Source organism: Panthera pardus, unplaced genomic scaffold (assembly GCF_024362965.1).
Source record: "Panthera pardus isolate Hobbes unplaced genomic scaffold, ASM2436296v1 HiC_scaffold_11, whole genome shotgun sequence".
NCBI classification, from domain to species: Eukaryota; Metazoa; Chordata; class Mammalia; order Carnivora; family Felidae; genus Panthera; species Panthera pardus.
In genome coordinates, this window is record NW_026526666.1 from 30050155 (window position 1) to 30064705 (window position 14551).

Sequence of the window (14551 nt, forward strand, 5' to 3'; positions counted from 1 at the left end):
TCAGAACCCATACACCCCTGGACTAGTCAAATCTTTGGTTTTTGCAATATTTGTCTTTAAAAAATAAGGACACTTAAAAGAAAAACATAATCACAGTACTATTGTTATATATAAAAATACTTGACAATTCCTTAGAAGCATCATCTATCAAGGCAGAGTTCAGATCTCATGTCTCTAGTTGTCTTGTAGTTTTTCTGCATTTGGTTTGTTATTTGTTTTTGCTTTTTACATTTCATTTGTTTGAATCAGGATCCAAAGAAGGTTCACCTATTGCTCTGGTTATATATCTCTTGAGTCTCTTAATCTATCAGCTTCTCTTTCCACTCTTTTTTTTTTCTTTCTCCCTTGTAATTTATTTGTTATAGAAATCTGTTCATTTGTGCTGGAGAGTTTATCATATGCTGACATTATTAATTGAATCCTTGTATCCATTTGCCATATTCCCCTGTCCCCTGTATTTCTTGTTAGACATTGGTTAGGTCTAAAAGTTCATTTAAATTCAGATCTGGATTTTTGACAAGACTGTTTCATGGGTAGTGTTGTGTTCTTTTATCAGGAGGCCCATAATGTCTCTCTTTTTTGTCTCTCTTTTTGTGATGTTAGCAACTGTTGACTATCATAGCTTAAATCCATTATTTTATTGAGAATTACAAAATGTGATAATTCTATCATTTCATTTCCGTGTTTAATCTAAATTACTTCTATAGTTTAATTAACTGGTTACCTAGAGTATGACTGCTTTGACCAAAATTCCATTTGCAGACGTCTGTTTCTTTTGTTAAAATACTTTGTATTTTTGTAGATATAGAAATCTTCATGGGTTTTCAGTCAGTTGTTGGAGTATAGAGATACTTGGTGAGTAGGTCCCTTGCACACACTCAGACATTCATATATTTGCCTCGGGGATAATGCATCTTTTGGGGGCGGGAATACTGTATCTTAACCCCCTTCAAACTTAACTTACCATCCTTTCCACTTTTGAAATGGCAGAAATTATTATCTGACCCTTCATGCCCACCTATCTCCTCTATTGGACATAGGCAACTTGAGGGCAAGGTCTCTGATTCTTAATTTTTTAAATCCTTCCTACCCAATGCAATTCTTGACACATAGTAACTGCTCAATAAATGTATGTTCTTCTGAAAGAATAAATGAGTAGTGAAGCCTTAGGGAAAACAATGTTAGTGCCATGCTGTTGGGATCATCATCAGTGTGATTTGGTAGAAAGTACAGTAGTCTAGGACTTAGCTGGACTTAGGCTCAAGTCAAAAGTCTTCTACTTTTTGTTTTCAGTCAAAATGATCCCAGTTTCTGATCTATAAAATAGCACTCTCCCAAGGTTACTGTTAGGACTAGCAATTCAGTAGGGATCTGTGGTTGGCAGCCAGAGATCAGCATGACAGGTGCCTACTCTTTACCCTCTATGAGCCTGTAAAGTCACCTGTAAAATGAGAATAACAATAACTACCTCTCAGGATTCTGGTAAGAATTCATGTGTGTATTTTGTTTTTTTTTTTAATTTTTTTTAACATTTATTTATTTTTGAGACAGAGAGAGACAGAGCATGAATGGGGGAGGGTCAGAGAGAAAGAGAGACACAGAATCTGGAACAGGCTCCAGGCTCTGAGCTGTCAGCACAGAGCCCAACGCGGGGCTTGAACTCATGGACCGCGAGATCATGACCTGAGCCAAAGTCGGACGCTCAACCGACTGAGCCACCCAGGTGCCCCAGAATTCATGTGTGTTAAGTAAACCTTCAAAAAAAGTTTGTGTTAATTATATGGAGAATTATTTTTGGAAGTCTTTGGAACTGTGTTCACAATGCTTTAAAAGTGATTAAAAGATGGAGTTATTGATTTAGTGTTCACCAGCTGAGGCTTGTTACTGTTAGAAAGCCAGTCTGGTTTGACTTGCTTTCCCTGGCCCTGGTATGGCTGAGGGCTGGCTAGAGGAAAAGCCCTGGATAACAGATATTCTGGCAGGGAGAACATTAACACCCACTCTTGAGCCAGGAGGTAGGTGTTAATGTCTCTAGCTGGATTCCTAGTGGCAGAGATATTTAACACCTTCCTGGGATCCAGGAACAAGGCACCCTCTCTTTAAATCTAACTTGGCAGGTAAAAGGAAGAGAGCATTTCCAGTTGAGCTGCTGAGAAAGTACAGAAAGCTCTGTGCCACAAACACAGAAGCCAGTTATCAGAGGACAAACCCTAAGTGGAGAGGGGGCTTCCTTCACTGAGTTGTTTGGAGAGGGACTCTGGTGGACTTGCCCCAACAAATCTCACCAGTGTGGGGATTTTAGAAAAATAGTGGCTCTAGGACAGAATAAGGATGCATGACATTCAGGACACATTGGAAATCCACATCTGGATGCAGCCTGAAGTACGATACTGTAACAAGCATGGCTGTTTGAGTGATTCTGCTTCCCAGAGGACCAAGGTGTAAATGCAGGAACTCAGTGGAACCAATTCCTCAGGAGAAAGAATGGGAAGTAATGTGCTCAACCGAGTCACCCTTTGAAGGTGAACCCAACTAGCTTGGGGTCAATTTGGAGACTACTATGGCTGTCTTAGCCACAAAGTTCATGGTGGAAGTCAGGCAACTCCAAGAACTAATAAAAACTCCTTCTTTATCAGGGTTTGACTGACAGCAGTGGTGAATTTCGACTTAGACTGAGCTTGAAATGTGCTTGTTTTCTCTCCAAAGCTGAGACCCATTTGCACAACAAGCAAAACGACAAGGTAAACAACTTCTGTTTAGACTTTCCAAGGTCTGCTTCCCTGGATGACTTTGCAAGAACTCTGTGACACCACCTCACCCTGGAGTGAACCCAAACACTGGGGATCTTTTCAACATCCAAAAAGGGTCACTTCTTTGAAATGTGATGACTCCCTAGAATGACTTTCTCATTTAAATTACGTGGATATCAGAAGAGCCCAGGCCAGGAGGTGAAGCAGAGCAAACTCACACTCTTTGACTATAAAAGAAAATGCATATTTTTGATGAGCCTGCACCGGCTGCCTTCTCAGGCTTAGAATGATGTTTTCTTCCCCTTTTGCCTACGAGGAATGTTATAAGTAGGCATAAACAAATGCCTTCATTATTTATTTATCCTAGTCGTGCTGCACTAAATCATTCTACATGGGAAATTTGCTATTTTGTTTGGCTGGCAACTGCTTAAGCTAATAGGCTATGAGAGTCTTCTTTGGGGTTAGCACTTGGAATTATTCTAGTACAAATGAACACCCATTGGACTGAAAGTTGTTACAAAAACTGGAGGCATGAGTTTGGGTAAAAACTCCATCACTCTGACCTCTGGCATAGTGTAGCCTAGGATATATTGTGAATTTAAGGATAATCATCTTTCCACCTGGGCTGTGCTCGAGTATGTCACAGAGTTCTGAATGAATACCTCTCTTGGGTATTAGACTAATGGGGAGTCTTTCCAAATTTTCTTCAGAGTGATTATCCATAATATAGAAGAAATGGTAGGCAATAGCAGGTTTATCAAATGAAAGCTCTGGTTTGGTTGATTGTTAAATACTGTGTTTTGCGCCATGCTGAGTAAAGTCACTTAGCACTCTGTCTCCACATCCCTTTCACAAAACTCAAAGACTAGGCTAGAGATCCAGTTGGGATAGACATTTAGTCATCTCCGCCGACACAGGCAACCACCTGACTCTCCTGCTTCTGTCAATGACATCACCATTGTCCTAAAATTACCCAGGCCTATGAACACTTATTCCTGAAAATGCATCCTTTGCTGTTCCTCCCAAATATGGCTGGGCCTTTTCACTTCCCTCAACATCACCCTAATACAGGCTCACAACCCCAAATGACCATATGCATCCCAGCTCCTCTTCCTGCCACCACAAGTCTTCATATTTATTTATTTATGTAGGTGGGGCACTATGTTAAGTATTTTACGTGAGTCTTTTTATTTAATGCAAACAACCATGCTTACAAGAGGTAAGTACTTTTTAAGCCAATTTTCAGGTGTCTTGCTTGTGGTCACATGGCAAAAAAGGCTGGAATTTGAATCTGGATGTGGTAGACTGATTGCATTTATGGCCCAAATTCTTCTCTCCTTTCTGTATCCTTGTCTTTTTCCATGTGCCTTTAGAATTCTCCTATCAAGAGGTAGAATCCATTGTCCTAACCCTTGAGGCTTAGCTCAGTCATGTGATTTGCTTTGGCCACTGAGATGATAGTAGATGTGATATAAGTAGAAGCTTGCACCTTTTTTGTTTGTACTCTTGTCCTCTGCTATGGCCATGAGCAAAAACATGTCCATGTCAGCCTGCTGGAGGGTGAAAGCCCCACTGACAAGATCCAGGTCACCCCAGTTATCCTGGCCTTGGTCATCTTGGATCAGATTACAGCTAGCCAAGACAGCAGAGCTGCCCAGCTGCCTAAGCTCCAAAATCCATTACACATAACTTTTGATCAAGTCATCTTCCTGTTAAAAACCAGCCTACCAACCAGTTAGTCAACCTACATATTTCTCTTTAATAATTACATTCTGCCTAAAAGATAAAGGACAGACTTCTGAATTCCAGCATGTAAGAATCTTGGAAGTCATAAATGTCCAAACAAGAAGTAAAAAGTTAAACAAGCAAACAATGAATAACTCTTCTTAGATCTGCCAGAGAAGTGATGTTATAGGGCAAACCACTGCTTCCCAAAAAAAAGAGACAGACAAGCAGATACAGAGAATCACAACTTACCTGAGCAGAAACTCATAAGCAGAAACCTCTGTAGAAACCAATGCTGTGGTGGAAAAATTTGAACTATAATTGGCAAATTGTTAAAAGCTCGGTGTGGATAGGTCTGTGAGTTAAAAACTGCAGTGGCGGAGTGGAGGGACCTCACAAGTTTTATCTCTTGGAACTCTCACAGGTTATCGTAGAGAAGACCAGAAAAAAATAAAAATTCCCTTTGTGCTTCTGGTGGTGGTGGGGAAGGGGAGTGGTCATATTGAAATACACCAGAGCATTCTATTCTTCTTAACCAGACCTACCCTTAGAGAACCTATTTTATCAGCACCTAATCTATTGGGGTTTTGACAGAGTCTAACCAGCCTAAGGGAAGGGAAATACCTTCCTCCAGTCATTCTGTCCCACATCAAACTGAGGAAAAAACTGAGAGGCATTTGTGACATTTACAACCCAGGGGCATAGGCTCACTAACAGACTGAGACCTAATCATAGGACTGTAAAACACCCCTCCTACCTTCCTCCTCACCCCAAACTTACCACAACATCATTCAAGGCCTATTTATTGTAGTTCCTCTTACCCAGTACTTCATGTTTGGATTTCAACAAAGAATTACAAGGCATACTAAAAGAAAAAACAAAACAAAACAAAACGCCACAGTTTGAAGAAACACAGCGACCATTAGAATGAGACTGAATTAGGCCTAGGACGTTGGAATTATCAAACTGTGAATTTAAGACAACTATGATTAATATGCTGAGGGCATAAAAAAGTGGACAACATGTAAGAATATATGGAAACTTAAGTAAAGAGATGGAGATTCTAAGAAGGAATGAAAAAAGACACACTAGAGATCACAAACATTGTAACAAAAATGAAGAGTGTCTTTGATGGGCTCATTAGTAGACTGAACATGACTGAAGAAAGAATCTCTGAGACTGAGGATATGTCAATGGAACTTCCAAAACTGAAAAGCAAAGAAAAAGAGGAATTGATTATCCAAGAACTGTGGGAAAACTACAAAAGGCATAATGAGAATACTAGAAGGAGAAGAGAGAGAATAGAAACAAAAGAAATATTTCAAACAATAATGAATGAGATGTCCTCAAATTAATGTTAGACATTAAACTATTGATCTAGGAAGCTCAGAGAACACCAGTCAGAATAAATGTAAAAGAAAAATTACACTTAGGCATAGCATATTCAAACTCCAGAAAAATTGAAGACAAAGAAAAAATCTTCAAAGAAACCAGAGACAAAAAAACTACCTATAGAGAAGTAAAGACAAGAATTACATCTGACTTCTCCCCAAAAACTATGTAAGAAAGAAGAGATTGGAGTGTTGAGAGAAAAAATCCACGAATCTGGAGTTCTGTGCCTATGAAATTATCCTTCAAAAGGAAAGAAAGAATAAAGACTTTCTCAGACAAATACTGAGGGAATTTGTTGTCACTAGATCTATCTTGCTAGAAATGTTAAAAGAAGTTTTTCAGAGATAAGAAAATTCATATAGGTGAAAAAAACCTTGGATCTACATAAAGAAAGGAAGAGTGTTCGAGAAGAAATAAGTGAAGGTAAATAAAAACTTTTATTTTTCTTATTCTTAATTGATCTAACAAATAATAGTTTGCTCAAAATAATAATAACAACAATATATTCCATTATGTTTGCTTATGGTGTGTGTTTATATACTTATGTATAAGTGAAATGAATGACAGAAATGATACAAGACGCAATAGAAAGGAATTAGGAATATATTGCATTAAAAACTACTTGCATAACCCAGGAAGCAGTAGAGTGTTATTTGAAAATAGACCCAGATTAGTTGTAAATGTATACTGCAAACACCAGGTAAACACTAAAGAAGTAAAAAACAAAAAAAGGTATACCTGATATGTTAAAAAGTGAAAATAGAATCCCATAAAATGTTCAGTTAAAACCACAAAAAGCAAAAAAAGTAAAAGACCAAAATTGGAACAAAAAAAAAAAAAACAAGGGCAATGAATACAAAACAGTAACAAGTGTAGTAGACATTAATTCCCCTATATCAAAATCACTTTAAATATCATTGGTTTTTACACCTATTAAATGACAAAGATTGTCAGAGGGGAGAAAAACACAAATAAATGAATCCACTATTATAATTGAAGACTTCAGCACTCCTCTATCAGAAATGGACAGATCCAGCAGGCATAAAATCAGTAAGAACATAGTTGAACTCAATAGTTCAGTCAGTCAACTAGATGTGATTGACATCTATGGACTACTTCATCCAACAACAGCAGAATACACATTCTTCCCAAGATCACATGAAACATACACTAAGATAGACTAGCTTTGGGGCCATAAAACATATTTCAAACAATTTAAAAGACAAGAAATCATACAACATAAACTTTCAGAATGAAATTGAATTAAACTAGAAATCAAAAACAGAATAGCTAACAATCCCCAAATGCTTGGAGATTAAACAGTGCACTTGTGAATCACACATGGGTCAAGGAAGAAATCTCAAGACAAATTAAAAAATATTGTGAACCAAATGAAAATGAAAATACAGTTTATCAAAATTTGTGGGATGCAGTGAAAGCAGTGTGAAAAGGGAAATTTAAAGCATTGAATGCATATATTAGACCAGAAAAATTTAAACAACCTAAGTTTCCACCTTAGAACACTAGAAAAAGAAGAGCAAATTAAATCCAAAGTAAGCAGAAGAGAAAAAATAGTAAAAACTAGATCAGAAATCAATTAAATTGAAAGTGGGAAATCAGTGGGGTTGCTTAGGTGGCTCAGTCAGTTGAGCGTCTGACTCTTGATGTCAGCTCAGGTCATGATCTCACGGTTCATGGGTTCAAGCCCTGCATCAGGCTCTGTGCTAACAGTCCAGAGCCTGCTTGGGATTTTCTCTCTCTCTCCCTCTCTGCCCTTCTCCTGCACGTGGTTGGTCTCTGTCTCTCTCTCTCTCCCTCAAAATAAATAAATAATTTAAACAAATAAAACAGAAAATCAGAGAAAATCAGTGAAACCCAAACCGGTTGTTTTATTTTTATTTTTATTTTTTTAATATATGAAATTTATTGTCAAATTGGTTTCCATACAACACCCAGTGCTCATCCCAAAAGATGCCCTCTTCAATACCCATCCCCTACCCTCCCCTCCCTCCCACCCCCCATCAACCCTCAGTTTGTTCTCAGTTTTTAAGAGTCTGTTATGCTTTGGTTCTCTCCCACTCTAACCTCTTTTTTTTTTTTCCTTCCCCTCCCCCATGGGTTTCTGTTAAGTTTCTCAGGATCCACATAAGAGTGAAAACATATGGTGTCTGTCTTTCTCTGTATGGCTTATTTCACTTAGCATAATACTCTCCATTTCCATCCACGTTGCTACAAAGGGCCATATTTCATTCTTTCTCATTACCACGTAGTACTCCATTGTGTATATAAACCACGATTTCTTTATCCATTCATCAGTTGATGGACATTTAGGCTCTTTCCATAATTTGGCTATTGTTGAGAGTGCTGCTATAAACATTGGGGTACAAGTGCCCCTATGCATCAGTACTCCTGTATCCCTTGGTTAAATTCCTAGCAGTGCTACTGCTGGGTCATAGGGTAGGTCTATTTTTAATTTTTTGAGGAACCTCCACACTGTTTTCCAGAGTGGCTGCACCAGTTTGCATTCCCACCAACAGTGTAAGAGGGTTCCCATTCTCCATATCCTCTCCAGCATCTATAGTCTCCTGATTTGTTCATTTTGGCCACTCTGACTGGTGTGAGGTGATATCTGAGTGTGGTTTTGATTTGTATTTCCCTGATGAGGAGTGATGTTGAGCATCTTTTCATGTGCCTGTTGGCCATCTGGATGTCTTCTTTAGAGCAAACTGGTTTTTTTAAAGATGAAAATTGATAAGCCTTAGCCAGCCTAGCAAAAAAAGAGAGAAGACAAAAATTACTAATATCAGAAATGAAAATAGAGACCTCACTACATATCCCATGGACAATAAAGGATAATAAAGGAATATTATGAACAACTCTATGCCCACAAAAATCAATAACCTAGATGAAATGGACCAGTTCCTTAAAAGGCACAATCTGCCAAAACTCACACAAGATGATATAGATAATCTGAATTGTATATATCTGTTGTAGAAATTGAATTAATAACTAATAACCTTCCAAAACAGAAAGCACAAGGACCAGATGGGTTCATTGGTGAATTCTACCAAACATTAAAAAAAATATATGCTAAGTCTCTATAATCTGTTCCAGAACAGAGAACCAGAGGTGATATCTCCAAACTCATTCTAAGAGACCAGCATTATTACCTTAATACCAAAATCAGACAAAGACATTATAAGAAAACTATAGATCAATATCTCTCATAGATGCAAAACATCTTAAACATAGCTGCAAAAATCTTTAGTGAAATGATGCCAAACTGAATCTAACAATACATAAAAATAATTATACAACATGACCAAGTGGGATTTATCCCAGGTGTGCAAGTCTGTTTCAACATTACAACATCAATTAATGTAATCCTATGACATCAATAGGCTAAAGAAGAAAAAAATCACATGATCAGATGAATAGATGCAGAAAAATTATGTGCCAAAATTAAACATTCTTTTATGATAAAAACTTTCAGGAAACTAGGAGTAAAGAAGAATGTCCTCAACTGGATAAATAACACAAAAAACCTACAGCTAACATCATAATTGGTAGTGAGAAACTTGAAGGTTTCCTGTGAAGATCAGGAATAAAGCAAGGATGTCCCTTCTCATCACTCATTTTGAACATGGTACTGGAAATCCTAGCAAATGAAATAAAACAAGAAAAGGAAATAACAGATATACAGATTGAGAAAGAAGAAATAAAACTGTCTTTGTTCACAGAAGATATTATTACCTATATAGAAATTACAAAATAATTGACAAAATAAGCTCCTCTTGGAACTAATAAATGATTATAAAGTTATATATTATATATTATAAGGTGTCAGGATACAAAGTTAACACACGGAAGTCAATAACTTTCCTATATACTAGCAATGAACAAATCAAATTTGAAATTAAAAATACAATACTATTTACATTAGCATCCCCCAAAATGAAATATTTAGGTATTAATCTAACAAAGTATGTACAAGATCTAGATGAGGAAACTACAAGACTATTAAAAAGATATCAAAGAAAATAAATGGACAGATCTTCCATGTTCAAGGATGGGAAGATTCAATATTGTCAAGATGCCAGTTATTTTCAATTTGATCTATAGATTCAATGCAATCCTAATAAAAATTCTAGCAGGTTATTTTGTGAATATTGACAAACTGATTCAAAAATTTATGTGGAGAGGCAAAAGATCCAGAATAACCATCACAATATTAAAGGAGAAGAACAGAGTTGGAGGACTGACACTTCCCAATTTAGAGTTACTGTAAAGCTGAAGTAATCAAGACAGGATGGTACTGGTGAAATAATAGATGAATCAATAGAATAGGATAGAGAGCCCAGAAATAGACTCACACAAATACAGTCAACTGATCTCTGGCAAAGGAGTAAAGGCAATACAATAAAGAAAAGATAGTTATTTCAACAAATGATGCTAGAACAACTGACCATCCACATGCAAACTCCCCCACACACACACCCAAAACTGAATCTAGACACAGATCTTACCCCCGTTCACAAAAATTAACTCAAAATGGATCATAGACCTAAAACACAAACACAAAAACTATAAACACAAAACTATAAAATTCCTGGAAGATAACATGGGAGAAAATCTAGGTGACCTTGAATTTGGTGGTGACTTTTTATATATACCAAAATCCTGATACATAAAAGAAATAATTGATAAACTGGATTTCATTAAAATTAAAAAAATTTTTTTTGCTCTATAAAAGACAATGTCAAGAGAATGAGAAGGCAAGCTGCACACTAAGAGAAGATATTTGCAATAGACCTATCTGATAAAGGATTGTTATTCAGAATATGTAAAGAACTCCTAAAATTCAGCAACAAAAAAAAACCCAATTAAAAAAATGGGCCGAAGACCTGGACACCTCATGAAAGAAGATATATAGATGACAAATAAGTATATGAAAAGATGCTTCACATCATGTCATTATGGAAATGCAAATTAAAACAATGTGATACCACTACACACCTATTTGGCCAAAATCCACAACACTGATAACACCAGTGCTGGTGAAGATATGGAGCAAAAGGAACTCTCATTTACTGCTGGTGGGAATGCAAAATAGTACAGCCACTTTGGAAGATAGATTGCCAGTTTCTAAAAAAAATTAAGTGTATTCTTAACATGAGATCCAGCAAACACACTTATTAGTATGTACCCAAAGAAGTTAAAAATTTATGCCCACACTAAAACTGCTCATGGATGTTCATAGCAACTTTATTCATAATTGCCAAAACTTGGAAACAATCAAGATGTCCTTCAGTGGGTAAGTGGGTAAATAAACTGTGGTATGTCCAGACAATGGAATATCATTCAGCATTAAACAGAAATGAGTTATCAAGCAATGAAAAGACATGAAGGAGACTTAAATGCATATTACCAAGTGAAGGAAGCCAATCTGAAAAGACTATATACTGTGTGTTTCCAACAATATAATATCCTGTAAAAAAAGAAAAGAAAAGTAAAGAAAAGAAAAACAATAGAGACAGTAAAAAGATCAGTGGTTGCTAGGGCTTAGGGTTTTAGGGTTAGTGGAGAAGGAAGGATGTACAGGTGAAGCACAGAGGATTTCAGGGGCAGTGAAACTACTCTATATGATGCTTTATGGTGGATACATGCCATTATGCATTTGTCAGAACTCATGTAATGCATAATACCAAGAGTGAACCCTAATGTAAACTGTAAAGTTTGGGTGATAATGATATGTAAATGTAGATTGATTGTTTGACAATGTGGTAGGTTCATCCTTTGTAACAAATGTACCACCTAGTGGGAGAGGTTGACAGTGGGGGAGGCTGATAGAGGTTGATAATGTATGTGTGGAGACAAGGAGTATATGGGAACTCTCTGTTCTTTATGATCAAATTTACTGTGAACCCAAAACTGCTCTGAAAATAAGTATCTAAAAGGAAAAAAATAAATAAGCCAATTAACTAAAACAAAACAAACCCAGATAAAGTACAATTCTTTAGCCTCGACAGAATGACCCTGTACCTTTAAAACCTTCCTTTCTCAGTTTTCCATCACAAACTTCTGCTCTAGCCAAAGCAGCCTATTCAAGATCCCTCAGATATTCCTGTCCTTTCCCACTATTGTCCCAGCTCACAGTGTCTTCTCTCCTGCTCTCAGGCACCAAGTCCTAATCCAACCTCTGTAGAAGTGATGTCTTCAGCCTCTGAACTCCCCTGCATTTGTGCCTAAGCATTGGCTACCCTGTGATGTTAGTGCATATGGTTTTTATGTATGTGTGTTAGCTGTCTAGTATGCAAGTTCTCTTAGGACAATGACCTTGCTTTTTTTGTTGTTTATTTTTATTTGAGAGAGAGAGAGAGAGAGAGAGCAAGTGGGGAAGGGGCAGAGAGAGAGGGAGACAGAATCCCAAGCAGGCTCTGTGATGTCAGCACAGAGCCCAATGCAGGGCTTGAACTCAAGAACCATGAGATCATGATCTGAGCCAAAATCAAGAGTAGGATGCTTAACTGACTGAGCCATCCAGGTGCCCCAAGAATCTTGCCTTATGATTTGTGGTATCTCCCTCAGACCTGCTTGTATTTTATTCAAGAATTAAATCAAAGTATCAAAATTTCTATTAACATTTCAGAATAAGTGACCACAAAACTTTCACATTGGGAGATACATCTCACCGTCTCTCTGTCACAGTATCACTGGTGGAAATCATTCTAAAGCAGCAGTGAGAGTCACCTTTTGATCTCCAAGGAGCTGGACTCCCAGGAATTATTACTCCTCCATTAGTGGTGAAGGTCTCAGGCCTCTCTGTGTTAGGGAGTGACTTTAGTCTAAAAAACATTAAATGGCTGTTACCAGAGGGGCCAGCTTTGTCTACACTCAGCCCTGGGAAGAGTGAAAATGCACCCATTTCCAAGACTGATGATTGGAGAGCTCTTTCCTGGGCAGGAAGCTCTCAGCTCTGTTGTCTCTCTTATTCTCTCAGAGCACTGGAGCCGTAATTCTTATCTGGGTGTAATGAGGAATGTCTCAATTTGACGGTGGTGGTGGGAGAGTATATCACAAAAGCTTCTCAGTTGACTCCATGGCCCCCCTTCCCCATTTACCCTCAACCACATCCACACTGAGAACCACCACTCTAGTAATTAAACCCTTAGTACAAGGATACATCTCTCTCCCTAACTATGTATATTCCACCAGGGAAATCTGATTCTTTTTTAGTGTATTCTAATTATGCAGACATTTCAGGTAAAGGGTACTTTACCTTTGCTCCAAACTATCTAAGCCATGATCTCAATCTGATCATTTTGTTTTAACAGTCCCAACCTTAAAGTATTCAACCTTCGAGTATTCAACAGTTCCACCTTGTTCTGTAGAGAAGTCTGTGTGTCCATAAAAATGCACCATGTTTCTTTGTCTGTCCTTGAGAGTCTGAATAATTATACGGGATTTTGATAGAATGTATACCGTATGTACTGTGCATGCTGGTACATGCATGCATAACATACTAATTGAATTGTTTAAAAACACAAATATTTTGCAGGGCTACAGAAACACACACTAAATATCTAAATCTACAAACTGCTGACAAACAGCACCTTTCCTAACAAAAGAGAGCAGCTTAATAACAGTGTTAGAAAGCTGGCAATATGTTTGTTAAAATCTTTAATTAGGGACAAGGCTTCCCAGAGGCCTCTGAAGGCAAAAGGTGTAAATGGAGGAACTGTCCCAGCCTGCGTGCTCCGTGGTGGCTCTGTTCCGAGCACAGATGGGCTGGTGAGGAAACTGTGAATGGACAAATGATAACAGACTACTCTGTAATTCCAACATCAGCTCATTAGCAATCTGTCAGAAATTTAATATGTATACTGGTGAAAATGCAGAAATCACATGATTGTTCCACAATCATGCACGTGTCTAAATGAAAGGCCATTATAAATTGATTGGCATCATGGCTGTTAATAAAATGATAATGTCACGGGAAGTACATTGGATGCTTTGTGCCCTTGTTGGAAGATGAGGATTTTGTGTGCTCTTAGGCCGTCACAGGAAGCTGAGGTAACAATGGTTTTACAATAGAAATCATTAAAAAATAAACAGCTAGGCCGGCATGGTGGGATATGTGAGGGACATGAAGCCAGACAGGTTTCCAAAGAATGAACAGTGACATTTCTCAGTTCTGTAAGACTCTGTGTCTTAAATTCCCTTGGATCACAAACCTGGTTTCCAAATGATGTTAAACTTGCTAGTTAGTGGTTCAAATAGTTGCCATTGAAAATATATTTATTCAAAAAAGAAAAATAAAATATATTTATTTAGGTTGTATGTACATATCAGGCTATAAATTTGAAATCAAGGTTTGGTCTCTGAAAGGAGAAAAAGAATGGGCACTTATTATATGCCAAGTACTTTACGTTTGTGATCTTAATTTAATTTTCACAGCAACCTAATGAGATATTTTCTCCATTTTACAGGCATAGAAGCAACTAAAAAACAAATATGTGTTTGAGCCCCAGAGAGATTATGTGGCTTCATAAAGATAGTATGGCTGGTAAGTGGAGATGATTCTATTTTAACTCAGTTAAATATGGTCCCAAAGCTTATCTTTTTTCCACCACATTATATTGTCTCTCATAATGTCATGCACCCTGGGGAGTAGCCTTTTAGGA

General features: G+C 37.4%; 1 long non-coding RNA gene across 1 annotated transcript in view; it reads left to right on the top strand.

Annotated features, from left to right (window-relative positions):
* Positions 1-14551, top strand: part of LOC109246259 (uncharacterized) — a 64375-nt gene that overhangs the window by 35269 nt on the left and 14555 nt on the right. The window contains exon 2 of the long non-coding RNA XR_002071284.2: positions 14357-14433. This is a non-coding gene — a long non-coding RNA (uncharacterized LOC109246259). The remainder of the gene's footprint in view (positions 1-14356; positions 14434-14551) is intronic.